The 24,890-nt window shown below is 28.9% G+C and overlaps 1 protein-coding gene across 1 annotated transcript in view; it reads right to left on the reverse strand.

Moving 5' to 3' along the window:
• The window catches only part of LOC148238103 (neuroglobin-like), a 108,065-nt gene extending 98,202 nt beyond the window's left edge, over positions 1–9,863 (reverse strand). Inside the window, exon 1 of the mRNA XM_088205551.1 lies at positions 9,652–9,863. The gene's annotated coding sequence lies outside the window, so the exon portion shown is untranslated. The remainder of the gene's footprint in view (positions 1–9,651) is intronic.
• Between the last annotated feature and the right edge of the window lie 15,027 nt (positions 9,864–24,890).

The following is a 24,890-nucleotide window of genomic DNA, read 5'->3' on the forward strand; positions in this document are numbered from 1 at the left end:
GAAATATCCGTAATGGAAATAGAGACAAAGAATGATATTTTTCGGTTCAATTTAGTGCAAGTGGTTATTCCCTTTTTATTTTATTATAGGATAATGTTTAAATGAAACATAAGAGCAGATAAAATTGGAAGGACTAGCAATATTTTTATAGTAGTATTAAAACATTTATTTTATAAAATGTATTATAATTTTTGAGTACTTCATAAATATTTTCGATACAATATGAATATATGTAATATAAATAAATAAATAAAAATTATGAGTTAAAAACATCAAATTATTACTAAAACTTATTTCATAAGTCCTGTGCTGATATTTCATAGTAAACGATAAGTATTTACCATGTTATCCAAGTTTAAACAACATAAACAATCAATATTTATATTTATGCAAGTAAAAACTTATTTTAAGTTAAAAATGTTAATATGGTAATTTTTTTCGAGACAGAGATAAATCGTTTTAAATGATTTTTGTGTAATAATTTTGAATCAGTCCTCGCATGGTTTAAATAATTATTGTATATATAATGGGGTTGCTTCAGGGTTGCCGTAAAAGGGAAGCGGCTGCTTTCTTGGTATATTCAAAATTAATCAGCTCTCTTATGTTCCATGTCGGAAGAAACTTGTGAAAATTCTTATGAAGTGCTGACCGCATCAGCTTTTATACGTTTAGTCTGCCTTGGAAAGGTTTCTTACTCGCCCACTTTTTACTGTAACTGTAAATTAGGAATATTTGAACATTATTATTTCGAATTAGAATGTGCTGCCCTTTGTAACTAAATATAATGCAATGCTTTTAGCTAATTTAAATATTATTGGTATTTGTTCTCACTTTTTTCTTGAAAATTTTTCGAGAAAAATGTCACATCGAGTTTTTATTCCTGAAAAAATTTGCTGATTTCTCTATAATTTTCATACTTAAAATTTATTTATAATTTTCATAGCCATTCTATGCTGAAATTTTAATTCTTAAATTTTTACTATTTTTATATTTTCAAACATTGTTTTTTGTAAATAACGTTTATTTTTACTTTTATTTTATGTGTAACTCTTAAATTATTATTGTAAATAAGAATTTTTAATAATGCTTTTTAAATGTGTTTTTTTATATGGATTAATCTTAACACAACATCACAAATTTATTCTATAGACATTCTAGGAGACTATAAGACTTTATAGATTATACAATAAAATCCACACCCTTATTTTACAACCACCCCAACGCTATAACACTAAATAAAAAAGGAAATCTAATTCGCTGCGTACCCGATAATACGACCTTTAAACTAAAACTGTATTTGATGTATTATAAATTTATACAAAATTTCCACCATTATATTATGTATATAGGTATTCTCTCGATTGCTTAATGACCCGAATTACCTTACATATATTAAGATTCGGAACTCGTATTTCCCGATTAATGGTCCAAAACACAGGACCTGTGACGTCGCGTCGTTAAGATTTTCATCAATAAAGGTCCTTGAATGCTGACATGGCTTCCGGATTCGGAATTCACAATTGTCTTCTAGTGTTACGGTTAAGCAAGCAATTGTGGTACAAATTACGGTTTAAACGTGGAACTTGATGATAAGGTAGAAGCCCGAAGGGCTGAGGGCACAAATCCAGCGATCGGAAATGTAATTGAATTTTGGCGAGGACAGACGGAACTCGATATTTATATGTGAGAAAATTGAAAGCAAACGAATGCTTACATTGGGAAAAGGGCTATAGTAAATAATGACATGCAGGGCTTTTTTGTCCTGTGCAATATGCGAAACATTTTTATTTTTTTTAAAAATGTGACGTAATTTTTATTTTCTGTATTTTTTATCATATATTTTAGTTGTTTCTGTGAATATTTTTTTTATTGTATATGTATTTTATTGATATATATTGTATTTATTTCTGTAAAGGGTGCGTTATCATATAGTTGTTATTCTCTGCACATGTATTTATATAAATACATAGACATATTAAATGTCTCATTGACTGACAAAGGTCCTAAGACCCGAAACTTGTAATGGCGCGCTGTGACTCTGGTCTTGTGTTATGAGCTGAAATTAAAGTCATACTATCTAATTTTGTTTGAATACGACAAGATTAAGGCAGTTTATAATTATTAATAATACATATAAAACACTTACGATTAATTGGTAATGCTTTTATATACTCTCCGTTGGTTTTGTAAATAAATACTATGCAATTAGATAAATGATATAGATTTATATGAAATATAACTGTTCCATATTTCACAAAAAAAAAGCATTTTCTTTTGAAAGCAGAGCTCCACATAATGTTTTATTTCAGTATCATATTTTTATTTGCCTTGCCTTTGCGGTGAAGCATTATAAAACAGCAAAGTCTATCGGAGCGTGTAAATATTTACCGCCGCGTTACGTAACTTAAAATATACGAGTCTAAAAACTTGCGGTAAAAAAATAGTAAAATGCTTCAACCATAAATTAAACGAAAAGAGTCTACTAAACTTACATTTCGTGTGACACCTAACCCGGTTAAATTATTACCTACGCAGTCGACAAAATAGCAGATATTATGATTGTAGGATTAGCTCACTGTTTTCCCCTACCAAATGCACAAACAGAAAGGGTACATATTCGGCACGTTTCCATGTATGTATGTATGTATGTATTACCTGTGTGTGGAAATGTAGAAAACACGTGTCGATAGAATTTATGGGGGTATTTTTCCGGGGCTGGGGTACTGGCACATTTTCACGCCTATTTATTATACATGAAAGCATTATCGAATAATACCGGGTCAGCTGAATGCGATTAGCGTCGTGGAAAATTTATTTTAGGTGAAATATATTTAATATGTCATAAATGTATATTTGGTTATTGCTATCTATTTGTTGTATTAGTACGGTAAGTTCTTTCACAATCAAATTGAATGTATAACTATTTAATTTATCTTTATTTAATCTTAAATGCAATTACCGATAGTGAAAAAGGGTATTTAAAAAAATAAAATACAAGGTGTTGGAACTAAGCCAAGCAAAATTTATCTATGATACTATATCTGGCGCATGTTAATGAAATTTGAATACATTTCATTTTATAGTCACAATTTAACTTTGTTATTCTAACACGATCTAACGTGGGTAATTATAACTACTTTTACTTACAAAGCACAAGTTTCAAAGTAAATAATAATTTATTTTAAAGTACGTGCTAAAGTATTTTTAAATATTAATTTAAAGTATGTAAGAAGATATGATTTTATTGTGGTATTTATTCAAATAAAATATTTATCAACTATTAAAATTCACTATCTTACTGTAAAATGAATTAAGAATACATAATATAGTTTAAAATAAGTACTACATTTATTATTTACTTTAATGCAAATTATGAGTTAGTTACAATTCACCATTAAATATAAAAATCATATGCTTAGCTAAAATTTATTTTATGTAAAAATTAGCTATTAAGCTAAATAAATTATATTCATAATTAAAGAGACTAACTTAAGCTTTTAAATCTTAAAAATGTCTAGTTCGACTTTTACCCGTCTAAGAAAAACATGTTTTTCTTCGTTCAAATCGGACACTAACGTGAAAAACTTTTTAACAGCTTGAGCTGCAAAGTACGCGCCATAAATCAGAAAGTAAAATAACCGTCGCTTTAAGTTTAAATAACACGTGCATTTGGGTTTGCCTTCGAAACGGCCGTTTCTAATCTACTTTAGCGAGCAACAAAAATTTGATTAAAAAAAACTCGACACTGTTTTATTATTGCTCGTCTCGCAAAAAAGGGGCGCAAAATAAATCAAAAAGAAAATATCCATCGCCTTAAGAAAAGATAATGCGTGCATTCGGATTTGCCTTAGAAACGCCCGTTTCTAATCTAAAAATTGAATTAAAAAAATCGACTCTTTCGAAATTGGTCGTCTCATAAAAAATGGACGCAAAACAAAGTACGCACCATAAATAAAAAAGTAAAATATCCATCGCAATAAGAAAAAATAACGCATGCATTCGGGTTTGCCTTTGAAACGGCCGGTCTTAACCTACTTAGCGAGAAAAAAAATGATTAAAAAAAATCGACACTCTTTTGTAATTGGGCGAACAATAAAAAAGAGGCGTAAAACAAAATACTCTATAGAGGGGAGGGGTCATTAGCCATCTTAGACATGCCTGAGCACTTCTCTGATACTTTCTCAAACAATTATTCTACTGGAATCACACTTTAACGCTTCCTTTGAAGTACAAACGTTGAACTACAATCAAGAAGAACCCGACTAAATTTTGGACCATCGAGGAACGCAGATTCCGCCGCTTCTCTCTTCGCATACACTGATCCAGAAACGCATGGAGCAACCGCAAAAAACAATTGCTTAACAAATTAAATAATAATCGAACAGTGAAACTTTGTCTAAGCAAAATAAACCTTTTAACACGAAAATCAGAACGTACTCAATAATGCCTTAAATAAAAATATGCGTATTTTTTGTATTAATAATTTAAACTTTTTCGAGTAAGGATATAAAGTTCTAAGTTGAGATACTACTTGATATTCAACATAATAAATTAGCTCTGTAACGAAACGCAATAGTTTAATTACGGTTATATACTATAGCGTTAAACCTTCACGGTTAAATATACAATACAATAGCAAGAACGGCGTAAAAATCGCTCAATTCGTTCTCAAAATGTACGCTAAAATACAGATGGTAGTAAAACTCAATTTTTAATGTATATGAAGATGAAGAAGAGATAGAGAAAATATACGTCATAGTTGTTTCTTTAAATTTTAATGGCTATAAAAACTAATATATATTTTTTATATATTATAAATAAATGTGATCAGTGAATTATTTCACGGAAAAGGAGATTGTTATCAATGTACATAAATCTCAATTAATATTACATAATAATAGCTATGCGTGATGATGAAATTGAATATAACAAAAAACTACACATTAATTAGAAAATCGTAATTATAATCTAATATGAAAAATTAGGCTTTTAGTGAATTTTTTATGTTGTATGTATAAATGATATTGCGATCGAATATAAGAAAATATTTAAATATTATTTAGTCAAAGTAAAAATTTCTCCAAATTTTTTTATCTGTACTGATAATTTACAATGTATTTAAATTCCTCTCATGTAAAATCTCAGTTTTTTATTGAATATTGTAAATTTGGACTTGTTAAATTAATGAATTTAATTTATTATGATGCAAATGAAAATATGATGTTTTTAGTGCTGAATATTTTTTTTATATTAAAAAATATTAAATATTTATAAATAAATATTAAAAATAATAAAATCTAACATATATATAGAATTATCATGTATCTGTGATTTTTTTAGTGTTAGATGTTATTAAATTGAGTCAATGATGTTTATGTGATAGTTGTGAAATCTTTATACTTCATCTATCTATTGACATTGAATGCGAGTGTTAGATTCTAAGCATATTTTTTATTATATTTTTACAAGATATAAAAAGTAGCTTAATTTAATAGCTTAAAGTTAAATGTGTCTTTAAATTATTTTTTTGTAAAAATATTAGTTCAAACGAAAATGTAAATAATTATCTTGAACCTTCAAGTACACAATTTATATCGAGTTTCAAGTATTACTCGAGATTTTCACATGTCAAAAGAGTTTCGTATGTGTGTAATATATTTTTTTAAATCTCATAAATTACATAGGGATGGATTACGTTGCACGAATACATGTCAAAACGACCCTGTATATTTGTAATGTAAGATTTAATTTGATCCGAGCCAACGAACCGACTAAATTACATCTTCCCGTTCCATCTGCCATTATTATCTCGACTTCACAGTATCCTTCAGTGTTTATTTTTTTTTACTACCACTATCCCAAAATTGTTATTACAGTGCGAAATCGTATCATGTAATACCGACAATGCTCCATATTCCAAAATAGACACGCCGGTATGAGTTGAGAAATTATCGCTATGTTTCGGCGTTAGATAATTCTCTATCCGAATCCATAAATCATAGCCGAGTTTACAGTAGAACCATTTATTCCCATCAAGTGCGAATTCAATTATGCGAATTTATCGTGCAAAGCGAAAGCTATTGTTGATGTTGATATAAAAGCTATATGGGTTAAATAGAACTATGTAATTTATCTGTGCAACGTATGCACAAAAAAAAAATGCATTTATAATATGTTTAATTAGTATTTAAAATATACATATAAAAATCTAAAATATCTAAAATAATAATATATCAATATCTGTAAAAAATATATCAGTTAATTTACATGTGAGGTGAATTATAATAATCTTTCTTTTTTAGTTATGAATATTGACATTAATAGTGCTCCACTGACTGTAATTTCTAAATCGATACTTAAAAACACAATGAAAAGATGTAAAAACGATATAAAAAAAATAAGCTAAAAGTATCTTATTCGTTCTTTAAATGTTAATAAACATTAAATAAATAAATCAATGCATCTTTATTTTATTCTTTGAATTTTTTGGTATATTTTATCATTTATCAGGATAATCCATTTGTATCACACCATGAACCTAATCATGGTTGTATAACGAAATAATTTAGAATCGTAATTATTTTTTATGGTTCGTTTCGCGGTGCGTTATAGCAAATCATCCGCTGGGAAATATGGTATCAGATGTTCTGATAGTAATTGGCGATAAATTAAGTTAGCATTCAAAGGCTTCGAGGCAACCAGATATCTAAGTAGTATCTTGGAGATGCTTCCTCAGATGCTGTAAATTTACGACATAGATACATACACACAAGCGCTTTCTCGGCTTTAATTAAGTTACTGGAGGTGAGTAAATTATAAAAAGGTGCGGTTTAGGACAAAGCATATAATAATTAAAATGGAGAGATAAAATTTTAAATGCCATATTAAAGATTTTAATCAAATTATTAAACTAATTGCTTAAGAAAAATTAGGCGTAAATATATTAATTATATAATAAACTAATAATACATACGTTACTATCGCAAGATATATTTTCGGTCCAATTTAGTTAATCGTAATATTAATATTTCTTTATAAATATGGTATATTGTAATGTTATCTGTATATATTCATTCTAAGGAACAAAATTAATTCTCTACTTATTTAAGATTTACAAATAACTTTTCCAATATTTGTTTGACTAATTGTTTCCCTTTAGTTGGATTGAAAGCAATTGAACTGAAATTGTTTTTCGTTGCCTTATGCGTAAGATTTAATATCTGGGAAAATGAAGTTGTAAGTAATTACTGTAAAATAACAATAATTACAATCCGATATTTTGCCTCCAACGATAAATTAAATTGCTTACAAAGTAATAAATATAATTTAAATAGTAGTTTGGTTTATTATTTTTTAACACTAAAATACGGTTTTATTAATCACTTTAAATCATAAAATTATTAATGTCACTCATTGTTTAATATCAAAATATTTTTATTGCTACAAATCACTACATAAAAAAAAACAGTTAAATGTTTTCTTAACTAAATTGTGATTTTCAAAATTATATATTTTTCCCGAAAAAAAATATTTTTTACGGCAACGTTAAACGCGTAGTTCTTTAAATCTTGATATATTTTTCAATTTCCGTACATATATTTATATATTTTATATTATTTAGTTCGCAACATTCTTCAATGGGAGTTTAAAATTTTGAATCCTCAAAAATGATTCTTGTGATATTTTTATATTAGAATATTTGGTTATTATCCGTTTTTTTTATTTTAGCGCCATTATAAATTGTATTGACAATTTAAATATTCCCGAGAAATTCCAGTCATGGGTTCCGGAAAGTTTCCGAGTCACGATCACATCCTCAAATGGTGCCGATTAGAGCCAGGAGCGACTCGCCTCTATTGTCACCCAGCTCCTTAATTCACTGGCATTGCACATTCATATATTTAATGTCAGTCACTTAATTTTAATATACTATGATTTTTTCTTTTTTAACTTGCTATATTTTAAATAATTAAAAAATAAATATTATTACAAAAAAAATCAATAATCATATTAATATTAAAGCAGTCTCTCAGTATATATTCCACATAATGCTCCAAATATTGAAGGATTCTGTAGACAATCAAACTATTCTTCAGTTTTGAGTTCCAGAACGTCTTCGAGAATCGCAATGATCGCATCCTCTTTTGATGCCCGCTAGAGCCATGACATCTTTACTAGCCGATTCGCATTGTCTGTCGCCATCCGGCTCTTTAATACGCAGCCATTGCATATTGTTTAATGTCAGCTATATTGTGATAATTTAATATAATATTCATTTTTTTGCTCATTGTGACTAATTGGGTCAACCTATTTTTAATTTATTTTGCCAAAAACTTAATATAATTCTTATCACTATTACTGATAAAAAATATATATGTATTTGATTAAAATAAATTATATACTTGACTATTTTATATACATATACTTATAATTATATATATATAAGATAATTTTGGTACAAATTCAAAAACAGTTTTTAATATTGATTTTTCCATAAAATTTGTAATATATTTTATGTAGAACTCAAAATTTAATTTTAAATAAATACAATACATCGATAATAAATATTAATAATAATAACAAGTGAAATATTAACTATGTTATAAATTTTGAATAAAACGACAATTGTTATTATTATTCAATTGTTTTCAAACAAATGTTTTCAACTGTTTTTTAACAATAAAAATCAAAATTGATTTTTGCCATTTTAGCCATTAAGCAAATATTTTCTATTTAACTGTATTTTTATTGAAAGAATTGCCAGAGTTTTACGAATGTTTTATTTTGGTGCCACTTGTTTGCTTTTTTATTTAATACAGCCTTGTATACACACTATTTTAGTTTATCGAAATAAAGAAAAATAATATGTTCATGAAAGGTATAAATAGGAAAGCAGTAATATAATATGAATATAAATTTTAGAAGACATGCACTATATAGTACTTGTATAACAAATATTGTACTTGTCTGATTATTCAATTGCAGTTTAAGAATAATCTTATGGCAAGCGCTCATTATTTATTTTAAAATAAAGCAATATCTCATGAATATCAAGTGATTATTAAAAGTATATATGTAATTAAAAAATATGTTTTTAAATGAAGCAGCAATAAAAATCTGTATTTAAATAATTCAGATTTTTATTGTAAAAATACATTAATAAAATAATTATACATTTAATAATCAATAATGAAAAAAAATTTTTAAATATGTTTCATTAAAATGAATATTTAAAATCACAAACATTATTCGTTTCAGTTCACTGGCTTTGTTTTTTTAGTAATTTATTTAAAAATTTCAGCGCCAAAATAAGTGTCAGTAAAAAAGGGTTTTTAGGAGAAAAGTGTCCGCACTAAAACGATTGATATTTCATTGTCATTTTTTTCTACTTTAATTCACAGAATGTTTCTAAAAATAATACAAAAAAACATTTCCTCTTACAAAAATAATTTTTCATTCAAGAAGTTTTTAACACAAACTCTGTGTTTATAAGCAAACTAAACTCGACGATTTGTTAATATTTACTTTTTCATTTTCTGCGTCTTATCAAAACCGTGTTTATAAAGCATTCACAAAGCCATATTCGAATTAAAATCAATTATTCCTTCTAAAACACTCATACCCAAAATCAAAACAATGCATTATACTCACTGTCTTCAGCGATCCGTATCACAATTCACGTATAGTTTTTATAAACACCAAGAAATTAAACCACAACACTCGGTCTTTATTTACAAATCAAATTTCACACATGTTTGGTGCACATATATAGTTGTGTAGGTATTGCGTAGTATCGGGAATAGTCGCGTGCGCTTTAAGACTCCGCGACACGAGCGTGTCGTACGGCGTCGCCTCCGGGACTGAAAGCCTCCCACGTTCGTTTGGGCCACCTACTGCTATCTAGACCCGTGGCCGCACCATCGATTTTCCGTGACCCACAATGCCTGAAAAACGAAAGAGACCTCAGTGTTATTGTCGAAGCGTATGGCGAAAGGGATGCGTTCGAATGATGCACTTGATGAGATTTATTAATTTAGTGATTTATTAAAAATTGGCTGCGCGACCCAATTAAATATATGGTCAATAATAAAGGAATTCTACCATTTAAAATTAGCTTTGTAAAAGTGCATCTGAAATGCAATTTCGATTAAAATATTTTAAAAATTATTAGTACATTTATTTAAATGCTTTATTTTTAAGTTAAAATACCGACGTATATTTTTTGCAATAAATGTATATATATATAGATGCTATGTCGTTAGTTATCGTGGTACTGCGTCATAGTAATCTTAAATTTGATCGAAAAAACTCTTGATGGTTTTGGGTGACCACTAGCCTGAATCAGATCGGATTATCGAAGTGAAAGCGACTATTTTTATCTAGATTCTAAAAGCGCATCTGCGATGATTTGTGATTCGCTTTGCCTAAATCAAGTTAGAGCTAACCTTTCATATACTCCACGTCACTATCAAGGAAGCAGAGGAAGTTCAAAATGGATTTGAATAAGTGTGTCATCGTACAAACTGATATACTATTAAGAAAAAAAAAATAGATTACCGTTCTACAAATAGAATTTATATCTACTAACGTCTTATTCCAATCACATTCCGTATCTGATTTAATAAAAATAAAATAAAAAATTGAATAAAAAAACATAATATAATTTCTGCAACGGTGTTTGCTACCTGCGCGCTTAGAGACAATATTTTTTCAGATCGTTTTTTTTAAAGGTTTCAACAGATTTTTTGGGCTACTATTAAATGCGCTAGGGCAAATATTTAATATATGCTTAATAATTAATTATTTATAAAATAAAATCCTGATATTGAATATCATACAATTTTTCAACACACTATTTGTAAATATTAGTATAATAGTAATTGAATAAATTTATTTATTCTTAATATGCAAATAATATTTTCACATGATTTGTAACTTGAAAGTTAATATATAAATTAAATACAATAATAAGCAATCTTATGTGGCAAATTTTTTTAATAAACAGAGACTACCCGAAAATTATTTTCATCCTCATTGTTTGAAAAAGGAACTTATTTTTTTACTTAATATATACTAAATATATTTTTATACATAAAATATTGTTGCTACGTTTTAATTATTCACAAATTTTTATATGAAAATGATTAAATATGTATTATATATAAAAAAAAATACACCAAAAGAAAATATGTATATTAATAATACAAATATGTAGATGTTAAATTTTTATTTGGCGAATAAAAGTATTATTTTAACGACAAAGTTTTAGCTTATATAGAATTAGAAAAAAGGGAGGAGATCAACGAACAAAATTTTCCAATCTAGATTGGGAATGACAGGCAAACCGAAATCTTTGATTTTAATTTTTACTTATTTAGTGTTTTAGCAAGAAGATGCATAGCTAGTGTTTTATTATTCTAAGCATTTAATTGTGTTATTTTTAACAGAATAAACTTTCCCACTTTCCTAATCTAGATTGGGAATACATAGTGCAATTTGAATAATAGTTTTTAATTGCTTAATTTATTATTAAACTATTTTAGCTACTATTTCGCAAGAAAATATAGCTGGTATTTTATTGTACTGAACTTTGTTTTTTCCAGGCCGCTAAAACACCATTTCTTATAGTCTTGAACAACAAATTGTATATGTATAGATGATAGCTAACATTTTTAAGGATATTTAATTATAAAAAAATAGCACAAATGTGTTACTTTCGTCTACAAAAAAAAACTCGCTATTATTTCCAAATTTTATGGTTTATCTTTGGGATTCTTTAAAAAAAAATCCTTAAGCAAACTAATATTTTAAAAATCTTGTAATAAAACAAAGTATATATTGATATTAAATATATTTATTTTATATTAAATTCTAATCTCATCACCCTATTTAGAATTTTTAATATCATTGCTTAATTATTAAAATAAATAAAATTAATTAAAAAATATTTTTCGATATTTTTACTTAATATGTTTTAATCCTAGAAAATATAACTTTTTATTATTATTTTATTATTAATTAATTGCAACCGAGTAAACACAATCAATAACTAATTAACAAGTTAGTAATGACATATATTGTATTAATTATAAAAATTTATTACAGATCACAAGCAACATTACTATGCATTACCAAGCTCAATTTTATTTTAACCCTTGCCGCGATATTTATCCATAAGATTATGAAAATCACAGAAAACCAGTGCTTTTTTGATCAGAATCATAATTATACAATAATCACTGATTTCTCAGACACAACAGAATTATAAAATAATTGGGTTCAAATGTGATTCGAACCCAGATCTTTCATATAATAATCACTTCAATTTGTGCCTAACATCTATTCATAATTAATTAATATATGTTATACATAATATTGGTCCTAACATGAATCATTTAATAAAGCAATGAAATAATATTTTCTTCCTAATATTACATATTTTTAATTGAGTATAAAGTATTTTATAGCCTATCTGTATCTCGTTTTTATACATGTTTTTGAAGGACACCAAAAAAACTAATCGTTACATGGAAAATCTATATCTATTAAAATAATCCATGAACTATTAATCGACGATTTTTTATCATATTTTGCAACAAAGTTAATAGTTAACATATCTCGAAAATGTAATCTATTGATAAGCACACTGAAGTCCTAACGTCCTTTTATTTATCCTGTATTACAATAAATTTAATGGATTCTAACGTTTATACTTAAAAAATACATATGTATTATATATTAACGTTTATTATTAACACAATTTGAATATTATATTGTAAAAAATATACATTTTGTTTGTAAAAACAAAATATATATTGATATTCAAAGTATTTTATTTAATATTATCGTTTTTAACGAAGGTAAATATTTTAATAATATTAAAAATTAGCAATTAATTAAACCAATGGTGGTACAAATATTATACACAGAGAAAAATATTGTAGTATTAATTTAAACTACTGTATTGCATTTAAAAATCGAATATCACGGTTATTTATATTTAAAGGAATTATTTCTACTGGTTTGTCTACAAAAAAATAATAATAAAATAGTTACTAAATAAATTAAATTACCGATATCTATGTATTTTATTTTTCATATTATATAAAGCATTTAAATATACATTTACATAATCTACCTATATTACACAATACATTACGGCAATCTATCAACAGTTTCGCCATAGTATATAAGTATGACCGATTATTGTGACAATGGCGCTTTAATAGAGTTTCTCACGTCATAGTAGTAGTTATACAGTGAAATATATATTCAATATCCATTATAAATTGTACGTACGCCATTTATAATCAAATCAAATACTTAGGATAATCTATATTGCGTAACTATTAATTAATAATACAGACATACTTATGCATTACATTTCGTACATAAAAATATATGTTTTGAAGGATTATGTAATATGTATTCAATATTATACACTTTGGATATAACCAAATTTTCTGCTCAACGTTCATATTTAATCTTGTATATCCATAATTAATATATATATTGAATATTTACATATAGAGATTTGTATAATAGAGTTAAAACTACGTGACTAATAACCCATAACACTTGGCAAGTCGTGCATAATTTGTTTGTTTGCCGTCATTTGTAGCATTTTTTCAGTAATAAATAGATGGACGTTTGACATAAAAGTCACAATGAGACCGATAAGCAATGATAAAATTGCAGACACGAACATAATTAGGTGAAATGCCCTATACATGATAAAATTCCCACAATGATTGATTGGACGGCGTCACGGTTCAGGTGAATGAACAGTGTAACCGACGCCATGTATTTTGATCGTAATTAAATAATTAATTATTCTATCTTATGTACGTCATTTATTGATTTAAAATAAATTAAGACAATCGTGACCTAACATATTACTTGATATTATGCGTCACGATACATAAAAAACAATAAATAGTATTATTACAATACACAATAAAATAATATGTACGTAAACATGAAATATTAAAATTAAATGACACGAGTAGGACAGGTCCTTGTAGCTGACATTTAGCAGATCAATGTGCAATGCCAGCGTACTTAGGAGCCGGATGGCGACAGCCTTAGGCGGCTTGGATAGTGCGGACGTTCTGGCTCTAACGGACATCATAAGAGGATGCGATCGTGATTCTCGAAAACATTTCGGAACTAAAACTGGAATTCCTCGAAAATAGTTTGATTGTCGACAGCCTTCTTTAGCAGTTTGAAAATATTCTTAGCGACATACAACTTAAGAACACATAGAATCGTATTCCAACGCGCATAAAAAATGGCGCTGGTATACAAGAATAAATATCATTGTGTAAAGGTATATCAAGAATATTTTCTAAACATTTTCGATTATAAGAAGGTATTTGGTTATTCGGAGAATCATATTTCAAGAATGCTGTGAAATAAAGTGGCATAGATGAAGCGAATATCTGTCAAAGTAATTAAAATGCGTTCCTCATAACAATTCCTTATAAAATTCAATACAAACGTCTTTTACCCGTAGACTTAAAAGTGATTTCGAGATCTTTAGTTTAAGTTTCACTAACTAAAATGTTCTTACCAAGATAGTAGGAATAATTTGATGGCGACCAGGATCAAATACATGACTAGAATTGCACTTTTCAACACTAAAGGGCAGACAGTTGATAGAAACACATCACCATATTGGATCTAAATTACTATGTAGAGTGAAGGAGTCCGGAACAGATTAGAAACACGTATTAGGCCAACATTTAATACCTATTTTAAAAATTTTAATTGCGCCGAAAAGGAACTTTTATTGTCATATCGCTAATTAATTATTGGCAAAATCATTTTTTCATAGATTTAGGATTCAAGATTTTTATTGCTTTTTGAAATGTTTATAAACATTTGACAAATTTGAATTTTAGCACTGATTACAGCTACATTGCACACCCACCTTTACTAGTTATCACCAAATATTATCATAGGCATTAACATCAAAATTGTATGTGGCTTTTCAGATGCGCTTCTCTATTAACACGTCCTATGTAAATGACAATCGGAAAATGTCTATATATATATATATATGTGTGATAATATAACTTTTTGTTACGCGGATAGCAAAGTTTTAAAAGCAAATTCAACGTGCGGATAACGCTTGAAAAATATAAGATGATTTTTTTTATATTATGCTGCAAAATGTCTTACCTCGCATGAGTTCAAGGATATGGCAAAATAAAATTCAAGGAAAATCCAAACTATTATATGTATATGAATACACTGCTGATTTCCATTATCAATGTATATGTTGGTCCATAAATCGTCAGCATATTTAGCATTGTGTGGAATTTCTAAAATAAATATGTGGTAGTCAAAACTTTTTTTATTTTCACAAAAAAATATCTTTGCTACTGGTTATTACTCTTTACCTTTAATTTAATAGCGTCTTTATTTAAGATTAAGCTATTCAAGTCACTAATACATGTACATATTATTATATAAATAAATTCTTAAGAATCAAACATTCCCTGAGTCACTTCAGCGTGTCTAATTAATTCTAACATTGTACTGTAAAAATACATCCATAAATTAGTCGCTGATGTTTAAGCCGTGGACAGAAACAAAGCCCTTTGAATCGAAGAAACGTTTCTAGGTTTTTAATGGCGGCTAAATCCGGACTTTAATTAAATTTACAAACGTCAAAAGTTACGCGAGAGAAAATCCAAACAACTGTCCAAGTATTTACTACTAAACGACGATTGCTTTCTTTGTTATCCAATGTTTTGTGTACTGTATACGTTTAATATGTTTATTATTATATACATATTGTGTTCCACAGATAATTTAAAGAAAAGATAACTCATGGCAAAATCTATGCATTTTATTTTAACACTGATAATCTATAGATGTAAACCAGATCTATGAAAATATATTACAATGTGAAAATCAATTCTCGAAATCTCGCAGACAGGCTGATAAATATAAATTTTGTTCTGCTTATTTACAGATGAGATATATCTTCTTCCTATACGATATTAGTACAATAATAATAATACCCGTACGCGTGGGAAAAAAGTATAATCCCATCAAAATAGCTAACGATCCAAGAGTTTCCATGTGAGCGATCAGATTCGTTGAAACAAACTTTTTTGTCCTCTGCGCGTGCTGTAGTTTAATATGTTGATATAATGAATATTATTTGTACGTTAAATTATATTTTTACTCATCGCCCGTTTTATAATCGATAAAGAAAGAGAGAAGCTCAATAAAAAGCGATATGTGTCAATTCATCTTCACCGTTTTTTTGACACCAACCCATGGTTGATTGACAGTATCGAAATTGATATTATGGCCAAATTTCAATGGAAATGTGTGTCAAATCTAATGATAAAGGCCCGTTTATATTTTTATGTTACGTGGTCCTTGTGTGTTTTTGATTTATGAAAGAAATATACGCACAATGTACGTCGACGTCCATTGATCTCTAGGTTTATATTAAAATTTATTATGCGGCTTGCCGTAAATATTAGAGGTAAACGGAGCTTTTGATATTTTAGGAAAAAAGTTTGAGAATGATTTTATTTATGTTATTCTCGAAAGTCCTTGAAACTTTTGATGTACGAGAGGAGAGCCAAATATTTTTTTCATAAAAATATATACAGAATTAAATATAATATAATATTTCATTTGTTTAAATATATTAATATAATATATTTAAACAAATGGAATACAATATTCGTTAAAAGCAGAACAAGTTTATTTGTTACACCGAGATTTAGACGAATAAAAGCCACTTGCAATGTTGAAAATAATGCAGTAATATATGTTTGGTGTTAAATTGTATTTTAATTATTATTATTTCTCCCATAAAATAATGCCTAAAAATAAAACAGGAAAAGCTAGTTAATGCACTATATATAGGTATTTATTTTTATTACTCGATCATTAAAAGTCGCATTACCGAACATTTAAAAAATATGTCGTGACGTATGCTATTATTACAGAAAATGGCGGCCCATTCAAACGAATTTTAACCCAGTCACGAAACGCGCGACATGAAAATATTTTTTTAATTTTGCAAATTTCAACCGTTCAAAGTTAAATTGAAATTTAATCGCGTTTCAGAAATTCCATGCAAAGACAATTAAAAATATTAACTCGCCGCGAGCGTGGGCCGTGAATAGCCATTTGTATTCTGAGGTTAATACATCTAATGGGATTCCCCAGCTTTCTCCTCTGTCCTTTGCCGTTTCAAACTTAATAAGAGATGTTCGTCAAATTAGTAATATTGCACTCTTGAGACGTTATCTCTCAAAGTTAAATTAAAGATGGCCGCTTTAGATAAATGTTGCTTTATTTCTGTTTTAAAATTGTCGTTGGGACCAACAATTTTTTTACGAATTTATTTATGTCAGCTTGTCAAAACTTTTTTTAAATCAAATGTTAATAAGGTTTAAAGCTATCCTTTTGTATATGGTATCGAACCGAAAGATTTTTTAAACCTGCAGTAGTGAGAAACATTGCTCACCACATTTAATTACATTTTCAATCGTGTCTGAGAGATTGAAGTAAATAATTATAAATAATTGTAATTCCAATTAATCATCAAAGAAAGGTTTTCCTACCTTTTTGCCATACCCATACCCTTACCCTCACTCCAACTCACTTTCCCATCCTCTAATCCCACTGCTGCATATAAACAATGATGTACTGCTAAAATATGCTTCTATTTACTAAGTTTTCATTTTTAGTAAGTTCGACCTTATTCTGATTCGATTTTTAATACTCTGAATTTTATCGCGAAAATATATGTTATATGTGGATCATAATTATGGCTTTAGCCGCATGAGAAGAAATATTTTTTTAGATTTCATTATAGCGATATGTATAAAAGTCTTTTGATGCTAATAGCAGTTGTCAGTCAGTTCATAGAAATCATACATTTAATGTGGTCTTCCATATTAAATTAGATATTTATTTTTAGAAATGGACCCATCGGAGTGTCGCTAATTTTTAAAATATATGAAAAGAAAAATATTTATTTTCATCGTACAGAATGCTTAATGTTTGAAATGTAAATAAAGTATAGCTGTTATCAAAGAGCTCATTCACTATATTCTACTGATTTGACTCCATACTACTATTATTCATTTCCAAACTCGAAGAAATGGCTCGGTGGTAAGAGATTTGGGTCGAATGAGGAGGTTATTGCTGAAACAGAGGCCTATTTTCAGGGTTCCAGAACTTATTTGGAGGGCATCAACAAATTGGAGAATCGTTTAAAGAAATGTATAGAGCAAAACATTGGTTATGGGGGGAAATAAAACTAGTTTTGACGAAAAAAGTTTTCTTGCCTAGGTTCAACCGTCGTGGCACATTTTTGCATTTTGCCTTAGATCAGCAAAGTGTACCACACTCAGATGAGGGTTTCAATGAGTTTCTGTTGTGTATAATCACCCTTTTGCTCCTCTCTTTGTGAGCTCTCGCAGGTTTTCAATATAGTTCATGTCAGAAGAATTCCTTGGCCATGACACACCGGCTTTATGGCAGGGTGCGGGGTTGTGCACGAATATATACTCCTAGCTTAGTACAGTCTGTACTCATAGTCACCATTACTTAACACACCATGATACTGACAGGGTATTTGACCGTCTGCACGAAGCAGTCCGAATAGAATTTCTCTCCTGGGCGTCATCTGACGAACGATGATTTTTCTACCAAAATTTTAAATGTAGACTTGTCAGAAAAACACACCTAAAAAAATACCAGATTCACAAAATTGAAATTTTTAGAAGTTAAAAATCCAATAGAATTATTATTAACCGATTCCGGTCCTCGATAGTCATGTGTTTGTGTGCTTTAGCCCATTCCAGCCGCTTTTGCCTCACAGCAATCGTGAGGCAAGGTTTTTATCTGGACAATGAACTATGGTTCTCCTCAGCCACTTTATGAGACTTTGATGCCTTTTTCGTTGATCTTTTTGCAATTTTGGAGACAGGCATCTCTGATTTTGCGGTCATTACAAGTTGTGGTGATCCGCTTTCTGCTACATTTCTCAATGCAATCCACGTTTTGTTTCTTAATTCTATTAACCACAGACTTCAATGTCTGCTATTTTTCTTTAGAAATGTTTGGTGCTAAATAATAATATCTTGCTTAAGGACGTATCTAAAGACCTGGCCATACTTAAAAAGAAAAATATTTGTGTATGCAATAGCTGCTTTTATTTTGACTTCTCCAGCCGTCCCTATCATAAAAAAGGATGAAGGTATTTGTTATGCTACATAACGGAATAACTGGGAACTGCTAAGTACTGTTATACCTGCACTACACTCTCTGGAAGTTGGCCAAGGTTGGCCAAGGACGAAGAATATAGTGGGTTACTTCAGTCGAGTTCAGTTCTGCCCGCTCTAAAATCTTTCGGAAGTTGTCGGAGGTTATTGAGAACTAATTCATTTTGGTTTTTCAGTTGACTTGGCCAGCTTCGAGCGAAGTCAAACGTAAACGGACCGAAGTCAAAAAAACCAAAGTCGGAGCTGCTCTTTCGAGCGCGAGCGGTGAGATACTTCCCCTTTCGCTCTCTCGCTTGTTAAGTGACGAGAGTAAGAAAGATAATGATATGGTGTTTCGCAAACTGAGATAGAACGAGTAACTCGGTTCAGTTTCAGTATGCGCGTAGGCGTCCTATGGTCAACACGCATGTTGAGCGCTGCATCGTGGTCACGTGGTTAAGTTATAATACCACATGCTTATTGGGGACTTCAACAGACTCTTAATGACATCTTTAAATATTTTAGGGGACCAAAAGAGATTAATTATATTTTTGATAGTATATTCTTTTAACAGATATCGTTATTATATTTTTTTTCATATAAAATTAAATAATTAAAAAATAATTAGTGGTACTTGATTTTGTTAAAAAAAATCGTTTCGAATATCCTTATGTATTTTCCTAGATCGGTTTATATAAATGTCACACCATAACGAATTCTTATTTAGAATTGATGGCAACAAATTCTAGGATAGTCACAGATGTGGTGTATTCTGAAGTATCATTTTATGCCTTATGGCATTTTGCAAAAGCTGACAAAGATTTTGCGTAAATTGAATATTTACGACCGAAAAGTTTTCACTGATATTGTATTGGTGAGCGCGCACACAAACTTTTATAATTATCAGTAGCGTAATTTTATTAATATGAAATTTTTAAAATTGCGAATATTTGGCACATTTTTCGATCGCGCGCAAATATGCCAGCTGTACATGACATCAGCCGCCGTGCGGACGTTATTCACGCATACCGTCCAGATGGCATATGAAATTTGTGGCAGTGTGGCCGCTACTCGGAAGTCGGCGACCTCGGCCGACTTCAGTTGAACTTCGGTTTGGACAACTTCCAGAGAGTGTAGTGACAGCATTAGAATTGTCTGAGATAAAGAAAATGTAAAAAAATACAAAAATATCGAACTTGCTTAATTATTTTTTTTTAATTTGCGCCAATATATCGGTCAGTGGGATTTTTTGTACAGGTAGGATGAGCTGATATTTCGAATTTCTTGTACTAAAATGGATAATAATACTTTACTACCCTACTCCGATAATATATTAGTCCCCTAAAACAAGCATAATTTTATTCTACGCTTTTCCTTTCAAGCAATATGGGCATCGAACTTTTCCTAGTTTTAAGCCATGGAGATATCGTTTTCAACAGATGTACAAAATAAAAAAATAAAAAAATATTTGGTACTACCGGTATTTTATTTTGTAATACCGGTAATACAGAATGTTAATTTTGCCTTAATATCGGTATTACCAGTATTGCAATTTACTGTCTCTTAAACGTTTCTCGATTTTTATTGTTCTTAATTTTATGTTGCCATTGTACATCTGAAAGGGAACCAAAAATAAATATACTCTATTTAGGTATGTTTAATTTTTAAAATAACATTTCTCTTTAGAATTACCCTTTATATATGTTAATTAATTACGATTCAACGAAACGAAAATTTCGTTATTGATGGCAAAATCAAATTAACAATTTATTTGCACCGCTTATTATGGCGAGACAGCGAGGCTAACACAATGGCGTCGCAGTTGCAGGTCGTGTCTATTTTTACATTGAATTTTGTATAAAATCTCATTTCGCGGCCATTAGGCGAATCTCTAAAATATTCAACGAACGACGCGACGCAGGCGAATTTCGGACGTTTGAATTAATGACGCGGCGAGTTTTTCAATTTCAATTTCCCACCCCGGCCACCATTATCTTGATATTAAATAAAATATATTACGGTTTAGAACGACTTTCACATAAAGCGATATATGGAGGGGTGATTTCGTTACTTTGTTTTCCGCTAATGGAATTTAAGAATGATGTCGCTATAAAGCCGGTGTCTAAACTAAACTATTTTTTATATTATACTTATATGCAATATTCTTTGTTAGTTTAAGACAAATAATATTTTATATATTTAATTGTTTGAAAACCTACGAACTAATAGACGAAGGTTTAAAAATTGACTAACTGCTACGGCAAAGTTAAGGCGAAATTTCTAAATAATTAAAGCCATAAACGAGTAAAGTCGACAACTTGCCTTTCAATTAGTGGAAAACTTGTAGCATTTCGTTGGAAAAGTTTTATTATTTGCATTTCTTGAGCGCAGTCATCCAGTAATATTTTAGTCCGCTGGGACCGTGTAAACAGCGATAAAGAGAAGGCAGCTTCAAGTTTAAATTGCATATTTTCATATAGATACTATTTGTATGTATTTTTATATTTTTTTCGTCCATAAGAAAACGATCAGATCCGATGAAAAAGTAACGAAAGGTCGACCCCGTATCCCCCTGCTTACGTATGTACATGACATCGAAAGTTTTGTTTGCGAAATTTAAAAAGTTGCCCGATCAAATTTTATCAACCGAATTTGGAGTGTCGCTTGTTGTACTTTTTCCAAAAGAAAATATAAAACTTTTATTGACTTTCGAGATAAGCTTATTACTCACTTGTGATTTTAATAAGTGGTATAAAAAAATTAAAATTATTTTATTGTAATTTTTTTTAACCAAAATATCCATTTTTAAATTCAAGAACGCAAAAAAATATATTCCTAATGTAAACTACTATTTTGTGTTAAATGAAAATCATGAATCGCAAATTTCTAACCCTATATGAATACAGATGTAGACATGTAGTAATTGCAAGAGTTTGAAAAACGACAACATATAACTAGTATTTTTTTTTTAATTTCTCGAGAAAAATAAAAAATTAAAAAAAAAATTCTACAAATTTTCTGATTTTTTGGGAGAAAATTAATTTGTACGAATATTTTCAAATGTCTTAAAACCGCTGCATAAGAAAGGATAGGGCCGTGCCAGATGCTTGAAAATATACACGCTTTCCGGCCATGCTGAAATTTGTATTTTATGAATTCACAAAAAAATTATCAAATTTGTACAAATATTTTACAATATCACTGCATATAAAAGGGTGGGTCTGTGCAAGTGGTTTTCAAGTAATTATTAAAAAAATACCGGAAAGTTATTTAAAAGCGAAAAATATAAAATCTAATCGACCGTATCTTTGATTTAGTGATCTAGGAATTACATTATTAATCAGATAAAAATGAACTGCACAACGTGTAAATTGGCAGATTGTAAAAATGTATGGGGACTAACCAGAGTTACGCCATAATTTTTTTAAAGAACATAAACCTAATTTTTAATATTTTTATTTTTAGAAACAGGTGCTATTAACAATTTTCGCTAAGATTAGACCAAAATTTCTTCGTAACTCTGCGCTCTGTATTCAATCAAAGTAGATTGATCAGTTCTGGTTTTTTGATTATTTGTGTCTATAATAACAAATCATTATACTATTGAAGTTTTTCTCTTAAACGATCTTTCAATTTTTTGTTAATCTATAATATAGAGATCTATACAACAACATACTGTATTAATAAAATCGCCTACTTTATTATTTAATTATTTTTTTTGAGAATTCACAAGAAAATTTTTCAAAAGACGAAAAACCTTGTGAAATCAGAAAGCTTCTATATATATAACACATCTTTTTTTAAATGAGCCATACCACATTTTTTAATAAATATTTTGTATAAACACGAAATAAGAAATTGACTTAAAATATATGAGTGGTATGTTTTTTTTTATTATTATTATTGCAGGAAGGATTCAACTGTATGCTGATGATACAGTGCTAAAATATAACTCTAAAACATACAAAGACAAGAAAAGAAACATCCAGAGCGATTTGATCCATATTAGTGAATGGATGAGATTAAACAAATTAATCAAAAACCTCTATTATCTAATTAAAAAATTCATATACATCAGAAATGCAGGAAGATTAGTACTAAACCCATATCTGGACAAGTGGCACCGTGTTTATGCTGACATTTTTTATAATAGTGTTTTACTCGCAAAATATTTATTTTTACGGAAAACAGGACTTTTTGGAACAATTTGAAAAAATAGGGATCTGTCAGAATCTCTCAAAAATTTAAAATTAACGCCCCTAAAGATGAAACATGCCAGAAAAGGTAACGCTTATTCAAATTTGGAAAACAAATAAGAAAAAATATTTTGGAATAATATCTACCTTTCATAACAGCCAGATGATAGACACGGAAGAAAGCAGAACGACCAGCTCTACAATATGTAAGCCTCAATGTATAATGGACCACAATAAACATATGAAACGTGTTGATTGCGACGATCAGTACATAGTTACCAAATTTTTGAAAAAAACAATGGAATGAACAAAAGAGTTAGTTTTTTAATTAATCTCAACGCGCATTGTTTAATTCGTTCCGTGTCTATTCAATATCAAAATTCCTAACAGAAAAATTAGATTCAAAGATTGTTTTTGAGTAAGGCTAAGCGGTGGATGCAGAATTCAGTGAAATCTATCGATTTTGAAGACATTTCACTGGTTTCTACCACATTTTGCTGTACCAGTGCTGTCGATCCACCAAAAAAGCTTTCGGATAACCTAAAAAATCATGAATCGATAAAAATAAAAAGTGGAGAGTAAATAAGTGAAAATAAAATGTCATGTTTGTGTGAGTGTTTTTATACCCATCAATTAAAAAACTAGTGAAATAATAAAAATAAATGAGGTGATAGTGTAGTTATTAGTGTAATTATAAAAATAAACGTGTTTGTGCTAGTTGTATGCAGAAAATGGATGCCGAAAAATTTGGTGAGTGCAAATTATATTATATTATAGATATTTTTATAAATCATTTATATAAAAAAATATAGAGGCATTTAAACATATATATTATAAAATAACAAATAACTGGTTCGTAACCATTGCAACCATATTCAATTTACACTAAATATTAGGAATGAAAAAAACATATTTATTCGTTTATGATTTTATTCCTCAGAGATTCTTTTAAGAGCAATAATATTTTTTTTCTAATATTTATCTTAATGACGGCAATAACTTATCCAAATTGTAGCTTTTCCCTTTAGGTTTTTAATCTGTGAATCATTGCGGTTTTCCAAATGGTGAGGAAATATCAAAATAACAAACACCTAGTAAAAATATTCGTAAATTATTGGATGCAATTTCTTGGAAGTTCCTTGATTTCTGTGATCTCTAAATTATCGACATATACCGTAACGATTTTACTTTTAAATTTTGTATAAATATACAGAATTTCAGGTGGAAAAACTTTATTAATTTATGTGCTCTCAACTGCGGATATTTCAATTTCTTTTGATTGGATTGATTTTATGTTTACCTAACGAAACAGTTTTGTCCCAGAAATTTATTTCTATTCAAGGAATGTAACATAAAATATTTTTTAGATGAAATAAATAATTATGGTTCATACATTACATAAAAAAATTCACGTGCCCCAAAAAGGCGACGAATCACTGCCTTGTGA

Source organism: Plectrocnemia conspersa, unplaced genomic scaffold (assembly GCF_051122295.1).
Source record: "Plectrocnemia conspersa isolate PC_06_02 unplaced genomic scaffold, ASM5112229v1 ptg000002l, whole genome shotgun sequence".
Classification (NCBI taxonomy): domain Eukaryota; kingdom Metazoa; phylum Arthropoda; class Insecta; order Trichoptera; family Polycentropodidae; genus Plectrocnemia; species Plectrocnemia conspersa.